Here is a 6,049-nt window from a genome sequence, read left to right on the forward strand (position 1 = left end):
ATGTTATAAAATGTATATCTGTTATTCGATTTCATTTGTATGACGTTTGAGGTGAACTAGGCTATAAAAAAATTATAATTAACATAATTAACAGCTTCTGTGAGTAACCATTTCATGTTGTCTTCGTTTCGTTCTTGCTACTAACAGAAGCACATTAATGAAGCAAGAAAAAAATGCTAATGGATGTGATTAAAAATAGAGTGAATTTATGGCGGTGAAAGGATGCAGGGAGAGTTGAGGTAAGCGATTGTTTTATATCCTTGGGTTGTGATTGACAGCACACGCTACTCACTAAACTGATTGGATTTTTTTTTTCTGCATGTACAGAACACTATGGAAAAAACATAAAAGCAACACTGATTTATCACATCTTGTGTAGACAATTGATAAACCAAATCATGTGGTTCAAAGTATAGGCTATTGATACATAATTAGGCCTATCGACTATTGAATCATATCGACTGGCTCATTTTTCACTCATGATTGAAGGACAGGACAAGAGCAGGGCGTTCACTGCTTTCTCCTTATTTAGCTTGCTACACATCTAGTTGTTCTCCCGAGATTCAGCTGCTGTGCTTAAGAATGTCCAAGAATAGAGTGAAGAAAAAAGGAGGAGTGCTGGGCAGAGCGGCTGGAACGAGAGGTTGACAGTTGCTGCTGTCACTTACCTCTGCTTAAGCGTCTTGGAGAGCTTGGGGTGACATAAGGCACTCATGAAGAATAAATGCTTGTTAACTGAGCCTATGTGCAGCAGCCCCACCAGTTCACGCTCATGTGTGGTACTGGATGGGGGCTGGATTAGAAACTGTGATGACAGGACACTCACTCTGCCCTGAGTGATTTGTTCATTTATGTAAAGCTATACATAATGAGTAAGCAGCCATTCTGATGCTTTAAGTCACCCTCATAAGTTTTTTTTTTTTTTTTTTTTTTGGTGAAATGTAGGACTATATATGAACTGATGATTATTGGAAGCATACTTGTTTGTTCTGTTAGATCCTGTCAAAAAATACCAGATTTGTCTGGTAACTGATATAATAGATATAAACAGATATAAATATAATATAATATAAATAGTGAATCAACGTATGAATCAATTAAATTGGAATATAAATGGCTTAAATTTTATTGTAAATAATCATATGAATAAAGGGAATAACACAATTAAATTATTATACTGAATGTATTTTTTGTTGTTGTTTAATTTTGATTATTAGAAGATTACAGCTAATGAAAGTAAAAAATACAGTATTTCAATATTTTCATTTGAGTTTCATTAAATGACCATCCCTACAGTATAAATTCCAGGTATCTCTTGTTCTTTGAAACTACAATAATGGGGAAGACTGCTGACTCCACAAAGAGGCTTAGTCACTGAAGGTCATTAATAAAAGGACTGGCTGTTCACAGAGTGCTGTATCAAAGCATATTAAATGCAAAATTTACTGAAAGGATAAAATTGTTAAGAAAAAGGGGCACAAGCAACAGGGATGAACACAAGTTTGAGAATAATGTCAAGCAAAGCTGGTTCAAATACTTGTGAGAGCTTAACAAGCAGTGGACTGAAGCTGGAGTCAGTGCATCGAGAGTCACCTCACTCGGACGTCTTCAGGAAAAGGGCTACCAAGCCACTTCTGAAACAGAAACAGAGGCATCTTACCTGGGCTATGGAGAAAAAGAACTGGACTGCTGCTCAGTGGTCCAAAGTCCTCTTTTCAGATAAAAGTAAATTTTACCGAAAGGTCACTTTAGCATCACTTTAGCACTTTTAAATGGAACCCCCTGTGCAAGCCACTGTTCACAAGCTATATGGATAATAATGTTTTTACAGTTCAGAAATGTAAGTAAGGATTGCTAACTAAAGTGTATTGTAACATATACCCCAGAATTTCTTCATACAGTAGACTATCAGTTAAATTTGAGATCAAAAATTTATTAGACACTTTGATATGACCATGTTTTGAATAAGGGGTTTATTTTATTTATTTTTCATTGCTAGGGGCCTTTTTATACCTTAGGCTGAACAAAATTAAGCAAGGCTTTATAATTGGTTGACCTAAATTGGTATTATCTAATTAAGTACTTACATTTAACATCGGAATAATTTTGATTGTAATCCATTACATATCTTTCTACATATTACATATCTATATCTTTCTTGAACTCTGAGTTCTTGTCATATTTTACTACCATTTTCTGAATTATATTGAAAATACTGTGAAATAATGTGAGAAATAGTGAATATATATATATATATATATATATATATATATATATATATATATATATATATATATATATATATATATAGTGAAAAAACTATTTAGTCTTATAATTTTCAATCTGAAATTTCTAGTCTACTGCATTGAATTAAATGTGAAATTTGAAAGTATGAAGACTAAGATTGTATTTTCTGGTAAAATCTACTCCAATAATGTCTGTTTTATTTCTAACTTTGAATTTTTGTTTTATATAGTGAACATTGACTGCTTTGACCCCATCTGGCTCTACGTTTTTTGTCTTTCAAATTTCACAGAAAAACGTTTTTCTGATGCCTGGCCTTCAGTTAGTCAAATTGAGTTAATAATATATAAATAATAAAAAGATAACTGCATGATGATAACATAATGTACGGCCTTCCTTATGAACCAGGAAACTGCAATGAGGATAAGTGGGCTTTCACTGGAAAGAAATGTGGCTTTCATTTATTTCTTGCCAAAGGCATCGCTCCTAAATTAGCTCAATGATACTTACCTTTATTCAGATAATTAATGTCATTCTGAAGAATCGGGGATTAGAAAAAATGTAGGCCTATTTGTGAACATATGAATATAGGAATCATATTTCAGTTGTTATTTTTTCCCCCTAATGACTTTGCCAACTACGCTGACTACTTCATTGGCCACATCTGACTCTAAATCACTTCATTCTTTCTGATTTCATATAGAAAAACGTGTGTCTGATACCTTCAGACAGGTTTTTGGCTTTAACTGTGACCATGACATAAGTCTACATTTGGCTATTACATCTTTACACATCATGACTTTAATTTTACTGTATTGCAAGTTTAGTTACATCTTAGTTTTTATAAGTGCTGGGTGTGTTAAGCATGTGGATCAAGACTATCTGCTAAGACTTGTCCATGGAGTAGATATTTTTGTAAAGCCTACGAAACTCTAGCAGTCAGAGGATTATTAGGAGAAACCGGATAAGGCTTGGAAGGGTAATGACAACGAGCCTTAAGAGTCTGACAAGGTCACTCCTTCTGCTGTCATATCGAAGAAAATATAAACACATGTAGGAAGGAAAAAAGCAGCAGACTTCCATTCATATGGACTGACTATAAAGCTTCAATAGTATTTAATGAAGCTGTTTTTAGAAGCTTTGAAGGCCTAGTCCATGCAAAATTGCAATGATTTGTTTAACGGTTGTCCAACGCTGACAGCAGTTCAGTGACATCGTGTGATTAGTTTTCAAGACACATGATAGTGGTTTGCAGTTATTCCATAGAAGAATCATAGTGTCCAGTTCTTAAAGAAACGTATTTTTATTAGTGTGAAGAACTTTGTAATATAAATAACTTTTTGTGTAATGGAAAGGTTCCATGGATGTTATAGTTTCTTCATGGAACCATGGATTCCAAAAAATTATTTTTACATTTAAGAATGAGGTTAGCAATTAAAGGGTTAGTTCGTCAAAAAAATCATAATTATGTTATTAATAACTCACCCTCATGTCTTTCCAAACCCGTAAGACCTCCGTTTATCTTTGGAACACAGTTTAAGATATTTTAGATTTAGTCCGAGAGCTATACTATTGTCCAGAAAGGTAAGAAAAACATCATCAAAGTAGTCCATGTGACATCAGAGGGTCAGTTAGAATTTTTTGAAGCATCGAAAATACATTTTGGTCCAAAAAAACAAAAACTATGACTTTATTCAGCATTGTCTTCTCTTCCGTGTCTGTGTGAGAGAGTTTAAAACAAAGCAGTTTGTGAAATCCGGTTCGCGAACGAATCATTTGATGTAACCGGATCTTTTTGAACCAGTTCACCAAATCAAACTGAATCATTTGAATCTGGTCGGTGTCTCCAATACGCATTAATCCACAAATGACTTAAGCTGTTAACTTTTTTAATGTGGCTGAGACTCCCTCTGAGTTAAAACAAACCAATATCCCGGAGTAATTCATTTACTCAAACAGTACACTGACTGAACTGCTGTGAAGAGAGAACTGAAGATGAACACCGAGCCGAGCCAGCTTTCAGAGCCACAGTGGGTGATATCTTTCCATTTTAAAGAATCTGAAATTGTATACTGTCTGAGAATGAAGGACTACTACATTCATGAGGAACAAACTTTATGACCCTTGTATTCTACATAGTATGAATGTGTCATATGAATGAAATCCAGTAAAGTAGGTCATCCAGGGACTTTTCACCTTCTATTTTATAAATAATATGTTGTTTTTCACCACCTTCTATATAGTAGGGAAATAGGCATACTCAGATACAGTGATTCATACTTCACAGAACATATTTTCTTTTACAGACACAATGTTCGTTGCTCTTCAAATATGCTCTTGTTTCATACAAACACAACTTGCACCATCTTGTGTCTGTTATCGTTTGTAGTGGAAATTAGCTCAAAGGATTCATTTTAAAGGACTTTAAGCTTTAAGTTAATGTAGTTATGGGCAGTGTTTCTATATATAATATAGAAAGTTAATATTTTACAAATGTAAAAGCCCTTTCACAAATTCTTCAATACCATGACTTAGGTGCCCTTGAGCAAGGCATCGAACCCCCAACTGCTCCCCGGGCGCCGCAGCATAAATGGCTGCCCACTGCTCCGGGTGTGTGCTCACAGTGTGTGTGTGTGTGTGTGTGTGTGTGTGTTCACTGCTCTGTGTGTGTGCATTTCGGATGGGTTAAATGCAGAGCACAAATTCTGAGTATGGGTCACCATACTTGGCTGAATGTAACTTCACTTTCACTAAAAAAGGTGTAATGAATATGCCTCAGCCTGAAGGAAAATTAAATTCATCTCTGTACAGCAGAAGGCACATCTCAAACAAACTGCATGAAGAATATGACACAGGAGGTGAAAGTTCAACACTATTTAGCAATAAACAAAAATGAAATGTGGATCATTGAAGGTCAGTAGCAAAGACATTGGTTAATAAAATGAGATTACATACATAAATTGTATTTGTCTTATTTAACATATTTAATTATTGCAGGTTTGTATAATATTCTGAGTTTGCATTTGAATGTTTCTATTCATTTCGAGGAATACTGAATCTGTTTTTGTGCAGGTGACATGAGTAAATACAAGTTCATATTTAGTCACAGCATGCAAAATACAGCATGCACAAAGCCTCTGCACTTGCTTTTCTACTAACATGGCAACACGAGAGCTGTCGGTCAAGACATGGGAACAAAGTAACTGGCATTGCTTATTTGGAAAAAGTAACTCAGACATTCAGACATTATTTAAAAAAATAATGCATTATTTTACTGGTTACTTAAAAAGTAATCTGACTCCATAACTTGTGTTACTTGTAATGGCTATGGGTAACATTTATGAACATTATGAATCTCAACATTTCATGTCCACATATTTGTATATTTTGAGAATACACACTCAGAAAAATGGTACAAAAGATGTCACCTGGCCAATACCTTTTCAAAAAGGTCAAATTGTTATATTATAGTACTAAACTGTACATATTGCTGCCTAAGAGTACCCTATCCATCTTTTTTGAGAGTGTGGCTGCACTCCTTCAGGGTGATACAATGACCAGCTGACTGTGAAGCCTTACATGAATCTCGTTGTCTTGTTGTGACTCACTGTTTCCTAATATGCATCAATCTGAAGCAGATCCAAGTGAGACGGTCAGTATAGACGGGGATAATCATCCAAACTTACTGTTAGATGACAGATAACATGAAGATACAGTCATGTGGGTGAGGGAACTTGTCCCACCTTGTAGCCTACATCTGTCTCTGGAATCTGTTTATCCACTGCATAAATAACCTTGTGTTGCT

This window comes from Carassius auratus, unplaced genomic scaffold, assembly GCF_003368295.1.
Source record: "Carassius auratus strain Wakin unplaced genomic scaffold, ASM336829v1 scaf_tig00000876, whole genome shotgun sequence".
Taxonomy (NCBI): Eukaryota; Metazoa; Chordata; class Actinopteri; order Cypriniformes; family Cyprinidae; genus Carassius; species Carassius auratus.